Genomic DNA, 14623 nt, shown 5'->3' with positions numbered 1-14623 from the left:
CTATTTTACAGTCTCACAAACCCTGAGTTCTACAGCACTTCACTCTAACAAACTAAAAATGGAGCCCCATCTCTCTCTCTCTAAAGGCCTTTGAAGGATAAACTGTCCAATTGAGAAATGACACCTCAATTATTTTTACTTTTAACCCGATAACCAACCACCCGTGCCTGCAATGGGGACTTTTTTATCCAATTACACAAAACCACCCAAACCCATGGAGAAGAAGGTGAAGAAGAAAGACCAGGCTCTGCCCTAAAACCTCCATCATGCTTTATATATATTACTGTATTCTAAACCCTTAAACTCTAAGTTTCCCCCCCCCTGTGATATCACACACTTCTATTCCAACTCCACACCCACAATCCCAGTTCTACCATTCCATTTTGGAAGCTTCTCCACGGCCTCAGGTCAGTGCAGTGTTCTCCTGGGGGTCAGTGCCTGTCAGCACAGAAAGCCTGGAATTCTCAGTGACCAGGGTTCCAACATCTGGTCATGTTGGTTTGCTTGTCTTTGGGCTGTCTCAGGAGGCAGGTTCTCAGCCCCATCCTCTTGGCACGTGGCTGAAGAGGATGAGACAGAGGAGCACCCAGTGGAAAACAGAATTTACAATCCCCCAGTTTGGTTGCTCTTCATGGAGATACCTTTGGGTGTTTCAGGGCTCCCAAAAGGCCTCTTGCAGCTCTGTAGGTCCCAGCACCCACAGGTGATGGATATTGCAGCACTCAGACCACCAAATTAGGGCCCAGTGTCTAAAGCTTCCTCTTTGTAGTAGTTATTCAACCAGGATGGCCAGAAACTGTGATATGCCATTGAGGTAATTCTCCTTTAAAATAAATATATAAATGCTCTCATTAACCTGTTAAAAGGAAAGGTTGGAAACTCTGAAATGGTGGTGTAAATTTGGTATTGCTTAGGACTTAATCAGTCACACCAATACTTTGAAACAGCTGCACTGGGGATCTGAAGGTGCAAGAGAATAAATACCAAGGCACTGCAGTGCTTAGTTGAAGGTTACTGGCTGAAAACTCATGCTGTGGCAGTGAGATCTGCTGAGAACTAACACTGGTGAAGTGTGAGGAGAGCTGAGACATTGAGGGCTTTGGAATATTACTCCTTCTGCAGAAGAACAGATGAATGAGCTGTGTTTTCACAGGCCACGTGTTTTGTGCAGTGTCAGCTCCTGAAGTTCCTTCAGGCTGCAGCTCAGTGCTCATCATTTGCTGTGTCTGCCTCTCTGAGCTTAGTGCTTTTGCCCCAGCAATGCATCAGACAGTGTAAATATCTCTGTAAATATATTAATGATGTTCCTGTTCTGGGGTTTGACTTCAGTTATTGGCACAGAGCTCTTGTGTGGGTCCCATCCTGCTCAATGCACAGGGAGATTCTGCATTCCTTGTCTCTCATCGGGTTTGGTACATCACTGGGGTCAAGCCCAGCATGGTTTGTACCAACCCCTGAGAGTGAAATGTTGCTGATGTTGTGCAGCTCTCAGCACTTTGTGCATGTGCTGTGCTCTGGGCAGCCCCAGGTGCTGACTGAGGGTGTTCATTCCTGACCTGAGGTCTCCCTGGACTTCCCCCTGACCTGCTGGTCCTGCCCCTGTGTCTGTCTCTACCCACCTGGCCCTTTAAGCTCTCTCAAACTGTTTTTTTTCCATCTTTGTTTCATATTTGTCTTCTCTTTGTGCTAAACAGCCTTGGCACAATACATCCTCCCAAACAGCTTGAAGCTGTCTGGGAAGGCAGTTTGACCAGAGCCATGTGAAATTTTTGGTAAAAGATGACTTCAGTGAGTTTATACTGTTTCAGATATTAGTCCTTGAATGGAAAGTTTTTTATGCCATTGCCGTTTAATCAGAATGTTTTATTTGAGCTTTGATTTCAGCTGCTTTGATTATACTGGAAATGGTGGCAAGATGATGCTGAGTCCTCGGAGTAGAAGAGAGCCAAATTTAGAAATCTCTTTCACTGAGGATGAGGTTTGTTTTTCCGGCAGTTGGAGGATATATCCAAGCCTTTGTCTAATTTCATTGGCTGGGCAGTGTAAGTTGCCCTAAAAGTGAATACTGAATCTTACTAAAGTTTGCAAAACTACATTATTATAATTAAGGTAAATCCTTGGTATTAAGATCTTGTCCAATGAATCAACAAGAGAACTGAACTTTCTGAACACCACTGTCAGCTCTCTATGTTTGCAGCCGTATTTTCTTTTCTTAAAAAGTAGTTTTTCCTTGGAAAAGGTAGATTGTCCTCATTGCTTTGGGAAGCTGGAATTGCCTCTTTGGAAAACATTGTCTAATACATTTTCATAGTGTGCTAGTTTTGCTTTCAGATTAATTTCAGTTGCAATAATATTTTCACAGTTGATCCTTACAATTCTGTTCCTTAAAATTTGTAGATCTGTAGTGGGTGTTGTCTCTAATCCTAAACAAAGCTCTTAGGTCTGTGGGCTTTGGGGTTTCATGGAAGTTGCTTTTCATCATGTCTTATATATCTATAATTTAAGAGTAAAACTCTGTGAATTCATAGTTATAAAACGGATTCTCTTTATTTAATAAATATTTGATGCTGTGATTTAGGATCTTGAGTTAAGAGCAGAGCAATTCCTGTGCTCTGGATTACCAAAGTATGGCCTTGGACAGGGCAGCACTGTTTGTGCTCAGCTCAACCATGGCAGGAATTGCACTGAGCTCAGTGCATCACTACAGGTTTGAAATAAAGCACTTGCTGACCTGCTTTGCGTGGTTGGAACATATTAAATTTCCATCAATCAGATCTGCCCTGCAGGAACCTGCTCTCAGTCCTTTAACATTTGTATTTTGCAGCATCCTCTCATGCAGTGAGCTTTCCTGAGTGCTTGCAGGGAGTGACTCACAATCATCTTTGACACTGTTGAGCCAGGGACGAGCGAAATGACTCACACAATTTCAGAAGGCAAATGAAACTTTATTTAAAAGCACTTCTCTCTTTTATAGAGAACATTGTGAACATTAATTCCATTGATCTTACAGTAAAAACGTTTCACCTGATTGGTACACTGGACTTAGGTCAGTGTGGTAGAACAGATCTATAAACAATGTGAACAGAAAGCAAGATAACAGATTGTTTACATTGGTCTCGGACTTTTTCCCAGGCTTAGCCTGGCAGAAACCTTTCTCTTTTTCTCTCTGACTGAGCTGAGAATATCCACACATCTTCACCAGGGCGTGCAGGAGCTGAAGAAGTTCAGATTTAAATTAGCCATCTCTTGTGCTGCTTCTGCAGGCAGCTGAATGTGAGCCCTCACCCTGTTAGGAAAGAAAGGAGCTTGTCTGCAAAGCCTTCCTCTGGGAAGAAGTGTTCTCCTGCCTCAAAGCAAGCCTGCCTGCTTTTAAAAGAGTATAACTCTTTAAAAAGCGTTCATTAAAACATCTTTCCCATATTCCTGCACTGGGAGATGTGAAATCCTTTTCCTTTCATGAAAGGCAGCGGGGTGGGGGGTGCAGGAGGTGACTGCTTTGCTTTGCAGCTCAGCTGGTAGACTGCCTGGAAGGGAGCCAGGGGGCCTGGGTTCACTCCTCTGATAAGTCATCAATTTCTTTCTCACCAAAACCATCTGGTTTTGGATGCTGAGTTATGAGCTAATATTAAATACAAAAGTTTATAGCATCACATATATAATATTGTTGATTAGAAGCATCAAGTAAAGTAATTGACCAGAGGGGATTTGGTGTGAGCAGCTGGTAGAGCATCTGGAGGGGAGCCAAGGGGCCTGGGTTTAATTCTCAGGTCATCTATTTCTTTCTCACCAGAAACATCTGGATTTGGATGATGCAAAGCTACAGACTATTGTCTCATGCAAATGTTACTGGGCTCACACTTTTTTTTTTTTTAATGATAATGTGTTTCCAGGAACATTTCCATTAAGTATTTACACCCAGAGAATCCTGTAAGAGTGACAAGGAAGAGGTGCATTCCCAGCCCCTGCAAAACCCAAAAGCAAAGATTATTTTGGTGGAGTTGTGATTTTTAACTGGACTCTGCATTAATGGTGCTATGAGCCTGAAGCAAATATTTAGTTTGAAACACAGCAGAGTCAGTGGTTTGGGAGCACGATGGTGCTGATGGCTGTGGGGGTGAGGGCCTGTCCTGGCATGGCACAGGGAGGGACTGGAGCTGCCAGTCCACGCTCTGGGCATCCTGGGCACCAGCAGAAGATCACCCTTGTGCTGGATGAGGCTTGGTGGCACTGCCAGAGCTCCTGAGCTCCCAGAGCCCAGGGCAGGGGGCCTGTTCTCAGTGCCGGTTGCAGGAGGTGACCTTATCACCCTCTACAGCTCCTGAAAGGTGGCTGTGCCCAGGTGGGGTTGGGCTCTTTCTCCAGGAACTGACAGAACCAGAGCACACAGTCTCAAGCTGCACCAAGGGAAATACAGGTTGGATATCAGGAAAAAGAAAGGTGATAAAGTTCTGGAATGGCTGCCCAGGGAGGTGGTGGAGTCACCATCCCTGGGTGTGTTTAACACAGACTGGATGTGGCACTGGGTGCCAGGGTTTAGTTGAGGTGTTGGGGCTGGGTTGGACTCAATGATCTTGAAGGTCTCTTCCAACCCAGAGATTCTGTGAGATGCAAATCTCTGCTCTCTGCCGATGCTTTGGTAGAGGCTGGGCTGTTGGATGAGGAAAAGGGCGCTGTGGCTGCTCTCTGCTTGTCATGGAGTCACAGAATGGTTTGGGTCGAAGGGATCTCAAAGCTCATCTCATTCCCACCCCCTGCCATGGGCAGGGACACCTGCCACTATCCCAGATTGCTCCAAGCCCTGTCCAACCTGGCCTGGAACAATTCCAAATATTATCCTTAGCTCCTTTCCCCTGGGATTACTCCATCACAACGAGAGGGTGGAGAACTCTGGTTTTCCTATGGCAAAAAAGGGTAAATCCTCCCAAGGAGAAAGGAGGCCCATTCCTAAAAATTGCATTTTACCCACACTGCAAAGTCTTGCCTTGATTTCCCAGGCAGTGGTTGCTGTTGGCAACTGGGGGGCCTGGATCTCAAAGATTAGCTTGTTACCTGTGGTAAGGTGCCCCTGATTAGCATGAGCTGCAGGTCTGGCCTCTGTGAATTAAATCAAGGGGTTATTAATGACTTGGCAAAGAGTGTGATTTACAGGTGGTCAGTCAGGACTGAGGTATGGCACAGAGCTTGGGAAAACTCTTCTTTAACATTATTCTGTCAACCTCTGCAGCTACTTTTTACTGGCTCTGTGCCTGTGCAACCTGCCAAGGTCTCTCCTGAGCCAGTGGAGGGCTCTGGATTATCTGTCCACAGGAGAGGCCCATGGTTGTGAGCCCCTGTCTGCCTCACTTGCATTTCTGGAGTGCATATTCACTGTTATTTAGCTTTTGAGCAATGCCAATGTGAGAAGACAGTAAGGAGAGAGCCATTCTCCAATCCTTAGGCATTTTTGCCTTTATTTTATTAGGAAGATACACAGCCATATCCTTAATTATTCTGCCAGAATTCTCACAAGGGTCTCATATCAGTTTTGGTTAAAGAAATAAGAGGCCAAATGGAAATAAAATATTAGTCTACCTGACTTTACCAGCTGAAATGGTTGAGAACATCATTACAGGTTCATTCCTGTCCCTCCCTCACAATAAAAATACCATCTAAAAAAGAACCAGAATGGGACCTTTCCAGAGGAATATTACATTTCATAAGTATGGATTTTAACAGCCAATCTCAATCAAACAATGCACTACGTGGTTGCCAGAAAGAATAAATCAGTGCAGCCCTCAGGACTGAAATGGGGAATTGCCTCTCCTCTTGTAGCTCTTTGGAACTTTAATCTGAAATATGCCACAGATCAGAGGATAACTTATTGGTACACAAGAATTCCCATGCTTAGTCAAATCTGATTTCCACAGAGTCTGGTGCTTTGCTGCTGGTGGTGGCCAGAGCCAGAGAAAGGACCAAAAGGAGTTGTTAGTGCAGGAATGTTTGCAGAGAACACTTAATTTGGATCATGTTCAGCATGTAGGAAGGATTTAATACACCTGATCTCATGTGGGAATTGCTGCCTGGTCCTGCAGGCTGCTTTTTCAGTGGAGAGACACACAGCAGTGTCCAGGAGGTAATTCACCCCAATCTAAGATATATTCAAGCTTGTTATTGATTTGGTTAGAGAAAACATTAATGGTGTCTAAACACAAGTGCCTCAACTAAGGCAGGAGGGATCCCAGTGACATTTTCTGCTCATGAGGGTGGCACTGCTGTCACAGCATCCTGCAAAGGTCTTGACCATGGAGGGGCCCACTCACCTCCAGATAATTTCATCTTACTGGGAGGGCTTTAAGTTTTTGAGGGGACTGTTTCTCACACAACAGTGTGATTTGGGGCATATCTGATAGCTTCAAGGCAGTTGGGAACCTGTCTCTAATTTATTAGTGCAGTGGAAGTGGTCACACAACAGTTCTTTCTCATGAAAGTTTGGCAGAGTGGGAAATGCCCTTTTTGTGTCTGGTCCATCTGCCCTGCTCAGGAGAGGTTTTTAAAGGCATTTCCCTGGTATTTTATTTTTTAATCCCTAATCCAACCCTGGCTGTGCTGCTGGGGGGAGCAGTGGGGATAGATGGTGAGTTTGGTTTCTCACAGATGTGGCATGGCTCACTTCACCTGAAAGATTCATTTTTGTGCACTGAGGAAATGGAATTCACCTTTGCTATGCATTATTCTGTGTGCTGCTTTTCAGCTGTTTCATAACTGTAGGAATTTCAATGAAAAGATCATGATTTTTGTGATCACTCCATGTGATTATCTCCAGAATTATTAACCAGAATTAAAATCATTCATGCTCTTGGCTGGGAGCTGAGTGTGAAGCTGCCTGTTCCCTTCCTATCCTGGCTGAAATAGTGCAGACAGGGTACTCCAGGGCAGGGTGAGCACAGAGTGCACCTTGTGTTTTAGTGCTGCTCTCACTTGGATTTTGCAGCATTTACCTTTAGTTTGCTTATTTTGACCACTGGGGCAGTGATTTATTTTTTTTCCATAGCTGCCCACAATGCCTGCATTTTTTTTTCTGATAGACAGGATTCTTTCAGGACTTGTTTACTTCAGCTGCTTTTCAGTGTGCTGTATTTGCCAGGCTGAAATTTGCTCTTTATGAGACAGGGAGGTTGTTATTTCCTCCTGACTCACCTTCCTCTATAATTACCCAGCCCTGATGTGTCCTGGGCTGTGTGAGATCTCAATATTGTCATTATTAATAGCACTCCCTATATATATATATATATATATAATTATATATAAAATAGAATAATTATATATATAAAAATTATATATAAAATAGAATAATTATATATATATAATTATATATAAAATAGAATAATTATATATATAATATATATAATGGAATAAGTATATATATATATATATATATATATATATATATACATATATATATATATATATATAAATATTATTAGAACAGCTGTCCTTCATGATGCCTTTTGCTTCAATGGTTCAATGGGACATAATTGTCATTTAGCAGGCACTGTGGTGTCCTGACCTTTTTTTGTCCCTCTCTAGGCAACATATCTGCAGGTATTTATCCCTATTTCAAGAATTAAATTTATATTTCAAGAGCAGTCATGGAAATAAAGTACTGAATTTATTCTTTTCAGTTACAGTATAAAAGCACCACCTGATCTCTCCTTACAAAACTCTGCTTGTTGGCCTGAAGACAGTAACTGTTCATACAAATTAATAAAATACCTTTTCTCTAAGTATATATCCTTCATGCATGTTTCAACAGAGGATTTTCTGTGACAGCACTGCCAGGCTTGCTCAGGCTGGGTGCCTCAACAATTTTGGGGTAGGCACATCCTTGTTCAGTCGAATTTTACACTTATTTAATTTTTTAAGTGGGTTAAGCTTAGAATTGTAGAAGGATTAAAAGGCTTTTGAAGGGGAGTATTGGCTGGGAAAGGCAGTGTAAAAGGGAGACCTGGGCTTGGCTTGTGTTTGGTCAAGAGCCAGCTTCAGGTGCTGCTGACTAAGCCTGGAAAATGGGATGTGTGGTGCTGACTGCACAGTCTGTGCAGCCTAAGCTGAAATAATAAAACCCAGGATCATGCAAATATTTCTGTGGGGCTTGGAAACCCGAGCTGGATCTGGACCCAGCTGAGGAGCTGGGGCTGCCTCGTGGCCCGAACAGAGGGAACCCATCAGGGGATTGTGTCAGGGGTATAATGAGCTCTGCTTGAGTCTGGATTAATTTTGGCTGGCATTTGGGCAATGGTGAATCCTGTTCCTTTTCTCAGATTTCAACAAAAAGTGAGTTCTTTGTATGAGCTGAACTCTCTAGAAGACTTAAGGGCCTGTGGTTCAGATGCAGCTTCCCCAACAGTGCCCAACAGATGTTCTGAAGTGCTCATGAACTACATAGAAGTGCTGCTGTTTTGAACTCCTGCAAACAGTCAACAGATTCATTGGGGAAATTAAATGAGTGCAATTTTGTGGAGAGATTCTGAATGTGGCTGCTAAATGAGCACCGCCAAAATAAAACACAACCAACGAGGGCTGCCTGCTGGAGCAGCTGGGGAGGGACATAAATGACAACTGAAGGATGTGACTACTTGTAAATTGGCTCCTCTGATTGCTTAAAAACTTCACTTTGGAAAAGACTTGGCACTTAGTGGGAGCCTGCAAGGAGAGCTTTGGGGTGCAGGGAGCTGGAGGAAGCGCTGGGGAGAAGGGATGTGGAAGGCTGGTGGAGGAGCAGCAGGAACCAGGGAGGTGTAAAGTCAGGGAGAGCCAGAGAGGGTTGGAGGATCTGAAACACACTGGGGATCAGGGGGCTGTGAGGATAATTGGGGATGGTATCCAGGGGTGTGGCTGTGGCTCCAGGGCTGGGCCTCTGTGAGGGCTCCATCTGCTCTGTGCACAAATCCAAGCGTGTCCTTTAATGTTCCTTGCCGTGGAAGAATGCCAAGTGGTTCCCATTGCATGACATTTCCAGGATTTTTGTGGTGTTCTTCTGATGTCCTGGGAAGTGCAGGCTGTCTCCAAGTTTGTATAACCCCAGCTTCTGCCTCTGCTCAGTTGTGAATCTTGCCTTCATCTATAATACCCAATTAGTGTTTTGAAGTATGTACAGGGCAAGAAACCAAATAACCTTTCAGGCTGTTGATGATAAATGGCTTTTTATTTGAATGGAAATCACTGCTTACAAGGTGTTTTCATTTGTAATGCCTATTAAAAAAAAAAAAAAAATCAAGTTGTACCTGAACCATCCAAGCAATACTGAAATTACTCATCACCTGTCATGTAACCTGTAAATCAGGCTTTAATCCTCTAAATATTTTTGGTATTTTTAATGCAAATTTGAAAAAGAACTTCTGGGGAAAAATAAACTCGTGCAGCTTACCATACATTGACATGAAAACAGTTTTGAGGGCAATTTGGATTTCATTTTTGGCTGCTTTTGGTCCAACTCCATTTTCTTGGAAGGAACAATCGACACCTGAGCTAAGGCAACAAAGCTGGGTCCTATTTCTAGGAGCTTCAATATCAATCTACTGCTTCAATATCAATCTACTACTATTTCTACTGAAGCTTCAATCTCAATCTTTCATTCCTCTGGTTAACTATTATAAAACCCACAATATTTGTTTTTCCCAGTATTGCTCCCTGACTGTGGGCAGTGATGGGAGAGCAGTGATGTGTCTGCAGCTCACGGGCTTTTCCCTGGAAACAGGGATTACTTCACCTGTGTGAAGGGGGTTCCTTCCCATTCCCATGCCCTGTGTGAATGGGAGAATTCCTTGCAGGGAATACCCACCTGGCCATCTGCATTGTGTGTGGTCCTGCTGGTGAGGAGGAGAAGGTGTTGGGAAGGCAACTCGTGGCAGCCAAACCCCAGCAGGAACACGCTGGGGGCTGCAGGAGATTCCTGCTGACCCTGAGGGGCCTCTCCAGTGAGGAGCTCAGTCTGTGCTGCCCCAGCCTCTGCTCTGCATGGGCTGGGTCATACCAAGAGCTCTTTAATGGCAGAATGAAAGCCACGTTCCTGAGATTGCATCATCTGTGGACACAGCTCTGTAACATCACTTTTCTGAACGGGAGACAAACTGGATGCAGAGGATTTGCTTCTTTGCCAACAGCTTTTTGAGGATTATTATTTTTATTTCTAATGTGATTTTGGTTGACTCCCTCATCTGAAGCCCTTGTATTTGCCTTGGGATTAACCCCTTAAAGCTCTGTGTATCCTGGCCCTGCCTGGTAGCTAATGGGAGGCTGAGTCGTGCCTCAGTAGTTTTCACATCTGGGTGGATAATAAAAGTATTTCCAGCTCCAGCAGCTATTAATACCACAAACCCTTGTTCTTCAGAGCGTGAAGGAGCCACTGGTTGATGAGGATTGGCAAGGAATGTATGGTACAGGTGTTTTTACACCCTTTCCAGAATGAAATACCAATGGCCAGGCAGCACAGAGTGCAAAGCTGGTCCATCTGCACGGTGAGTGGCTCTGCAGAGGCTTTGTTCTGCTGGGAGCAGAGCCAGCACTGCCCCCTGCTCGTAGGGAGAGCAGACACACAACACCCTTGTCCAAAGGGCAGCAGCTTCCCCCTTTGTGCTGCCATGGAGTAAAGTGGGACAGAAATCTTCATCTCACAGCTGGTGCCCGGGCTCTGGTGTTCTGATGTTGAATTGCTTTGCTGCTCCTTCTTAGGATGAAAGGTTTGATTCTTTCTTTTCCTTCTATGACCTGACTTTTCTTGCTGGTGTCATCAATCCAACTGGGACAGTACAAACCCAGCCATGAGAGCCACGTCAGCTGAGGGATTTTATAAGCTTGAATTAAAAATTGGAACTCATATTTGAGCAGGGAAGTTGAGAAAGAATGACACTCGATTGCAACAAGAATCAATTTCCTCTACTTGCATTCCTGGCTATTTTTTTTCTCCCCTGATGATTACAGGTGCTGTATTTTGGGTTTAATAGGGAATTTTCCCACCCAGTACTGAAGCAGACTGAGATGTGCAACCTTCCCACCCACCCTCACATAATCACCACTGGGCTTTCCCAGGGAGGTTTGGCTCACTTCTCACGTCATCATCATCCTGTTTGAAGTGCAACAAAACATTCATTTCTTGAACTGCACTGAAGTCTGCACTTGAGCTTTTTATTCCTCAGCTGAAGCTGTGACTTCACTTGGGCTCTGTAATTTGTGGGCTAGAACAGTTCTTAACTTCACACCAAAGGCAGCAGAAGGGCAAGGCTGGAGTTTGCCTTGCCCTGACAGTGATATTTCAGGGCAGATTTTCCTAGGACATCCCAAAACTGAAATGCTGTTGTCTCTATCTCACAAGTGCTTGGTAGAGGCATAGAGAGGTGATTTCCCTCTCATTTTGTGGCAACAAAGTGATAACATCAGCCTTAGATTACTCAAAGTTTTGAGCTAAAGGTGAAGGCGGGGATATGAATAATCTTACCTTTATTTTCAGCTGTCTTCTCAGTTTTGCTGACCTATTTGCCCTCAGACCACCCTTTTCTCCACTTCACTTGCAGTAAAAGATGGTTAGGATAGCTATTTAAATTTTGTTGTCTTTCAACAAAAAGGAGGAAATTCACAGGGTTTTGCAGTCATTTGTTTCTCGGATTTGAGCTGATCTATGTACATGTCTCTGCACCCAGGCTCCAGCTTGCACACACACGTAAAATAGAGTCACCAAAAAGCTGTTTAAATAACAACCACAGTAACAGCAGCAACATTAGCAACACCAACAGGAGCTGTGCTCCCCAGCAAATTCCAGTTATGCAACTGATCTTGAATTCATTCATAAAAAAAGTCAGAGTTTTGCAGAGCTAAGTTACCACACGGAGCCAAGAGAGGGCTCCATTGAACTATGTTTTTTCTACTCTGAATTGAGGGATTTGGGAAGATCACAAGGGAGGAGGAAGAACGAGAGAGAGGAAACGTGAAAAGTGCAAAAGCATGCTAGAAAAGGAAAAAAAAGAGAGAAAGAGAGAGGAAAAAGAAGAAAATCTCTGCTAATTTGTAGTGTTTTGCCTTTATTTTCTATAAGACTGTACAAAATGAAACTGTGCACATAAATAAACTGTGTAAGTGTACATGAACAAGGAGCAAAAATATAGTGAGAGAAGGAAGAACATGTGGCTGGTGCTCTGGGGAAACAACTTTCCTGATGGAAAATACTGAAAAAGTCAGAGAAGACTCTGGAAAAGGGCAGGAAATTTGGCAGTGCCACGTAACTGGCAAACCAACAGTTTTGCACAAAGTGAAGTCTTTCTGTCAAGCAAAATGTATAATCCACCTTTAATTAGTTACAGCCACATTTTCATTTAAATTGGTAGGAAAGTACTGGTGTTACTGTGGGTTGCAGAAGAAAATTTAAATGCCTAACTTCGTAACAATTTCTTTTAAAGAATCTCAGCTCAGAGCCTCCTTATTTTCTGAAGCTGAAGGACTATGAGGTGCCTGTGTGATGGGACTGTTGGTTGCATTGTGTTCTTTTAGAATTTCTCTCTCTTTGCACAGAACAGTTAAAAACATCTGATACTCTGAGGCAAAACCCAGCTGGACCGTGGAGAAAATCCTTCTTTTTTCCTGTCTTTTCCCTTCTCAGAACCACCTTCAAGGTGACAGCACTTGATTTTCACAAGAATTTTAACCATTCACTAAGAGTTTTAACCGTACGACTTCAAAGCATTTCACACAAGTGTTCCAGTGAGTTGCAATAATTAAGTATGAAGTGCATTGTTATGTTTTGGGACACTTGTTCAACATGAAGAGCTCGTGGCAGAACATGTCACAGCAAGGACTGTGGATGCTGGTGGTCAAAAAAGAGAAAGGTGGAAGGTGGGAGGGCTCCCATATCACCCACAGGATTTTTGGTAATGAATGGTCTAGTCTCTGTGCAGCACATGGTTTTTTGAGGTAAACAATCCCAATACTATTTGGAGAGCCACACCTTGTCCCTCAGCCCTTGAGGGTGTGTATAATCTCAGCCAGACTTTACTCCTGTGCTCCTGAAATAATTCATATTCTTTCTGCCAGAGAGGAGCCCATTTGCAAACACTTGTGAAGAAGGAGGCAGCGTGGATTTATGTTCTAATGGGAGGGATTTGGCTGTGGGACATCTGAATGAATACAATCTGATGAGTTTCATTAAGGCTACACCTCATTCTTTTAATTAACTTCTTGTTCTTGTCCTTGGTGAAGTAGTAATTATTTTTTAATTAGCCCAACACTGCATTGCAGAGCTAGCCAACCCTAGCCGCATCTTGGAGAGGTGTCATAAGAATTAAGTTAATTAGCTTGTCACCATCCCTGTAAAATATGGCTGTGTTTGGCAAAAAGGAAGGAAAGAAGACCCTTTGCTGTTCCAAGGTTAATTAAAAACCACAGTGCACAGGAGTCAAGTGGGAGAGAGGCAGATCCCGGGGTTTGGTGAGCGCTGTGGGTCACCTCCTCTGTGGGCTCAGAGGTGGAAACACAACAGCACAAATCCCCAATTCCTGGTGTTCCTCCTGCAGCCTGGGGCTGTGAGGCAGCTCTGGGCCATGGCACCACAGCTCTGGGGTTGTGGCTGCAGGTGGAGAGAGCAAGTCCAGGGGCTGTGGCCAGCCTGGTCTGCAAGGCATGGCCACAGAATCATGGGATGGGTTGGGTGGGGAGGGATCTCAAAGCTCATCTTGTTCCACCCGTGCCACAGGCAGGGACACCTTCCTCTGTCCCAGGTTCTTCCAACCCCCATCCAACCCAGCCTTGGACACTTCCAGGGATCCAGGGGTAGCCACAGCTGCTCTGGGATTCTGGATGCTCTGGGTTCTGGCTGTGATTGTGGAGGTGGAAGGAACCACCTGAAAGGTGGCTGTGCTCAGCTGGGGTTGGTCTCTTTCTCCAGGAACTGACAGAACCAGAGGACACAGTCTCAAGCTGCACCAAGGGAAATACAGGTTGGATATCAGGAAAAAGTTTTTTACAGAAAGGTGATAAAGTTCTGGAATGGCTGCCCGGGGAGGTGGTGCAGTCACCATCCCTGGGTGTGTTTAACACAGACTGGATGTGGCACTGGGTGCCAGGGTTTAGTTGAGGTGTTGGGTCTGGGCTGGACTCGATCTTGAAGGTCTCTTCCAACCCAGTGATTCTGTGAATTCTGTGAATCTGAGCCCTGAGCCTGTCACTGTACATTTTTCTTGTGTGCAAATTCCGTGATAGTGCAATTTCTGCAATTTTAGCTGGTGAACAAATATATTTCAGGTTCCAGCATCTCACAGAGTCAGTACCAGAGGGGAAAAAAACCCCACAAACATTTAGGAATTTGTAGAACTCGTCCATTCCCCCCTGTTGTTTTTATTAAACTGAAAGAAGTTCTGTAAAAATGAACTTTAGAGTTAAAAAAGGTATTTTCTCTTGCAGAGCCTGTCTCAGTGAGAGATTTTCCACCGCCTTTTGGCAAACCCTGGTCCCTGCACACCTGTGATTCTGCAGGAAGCACACTCACAAATATTCTGGTGTGCTGTGGCAGCTTCTCTGCCTTTCACAGAGAGTCCAGAGAAATCAAACTTTTTCTTCAAGCCCCATCTCATGCCTTTTTGACAGTTCAGCATTAATTGGT

The sequence above is a fragment of the Vidua macroura genome, chromosome 19, assembly GCF_024509145.1.
Source record: "Vidua macroura isolate BioBank_ID:100142 chromosome 19, ASM2450914v1, whole genome shotgun sequence".
Lineage (NCBI taxonomy): Eukaryota > Metazoa > Chordata > Aves > Passeriformes > Viduidae > Vidua > Vidua macroura.
This window is presented reverse-complemented; position numbering follows the sequence as displayed.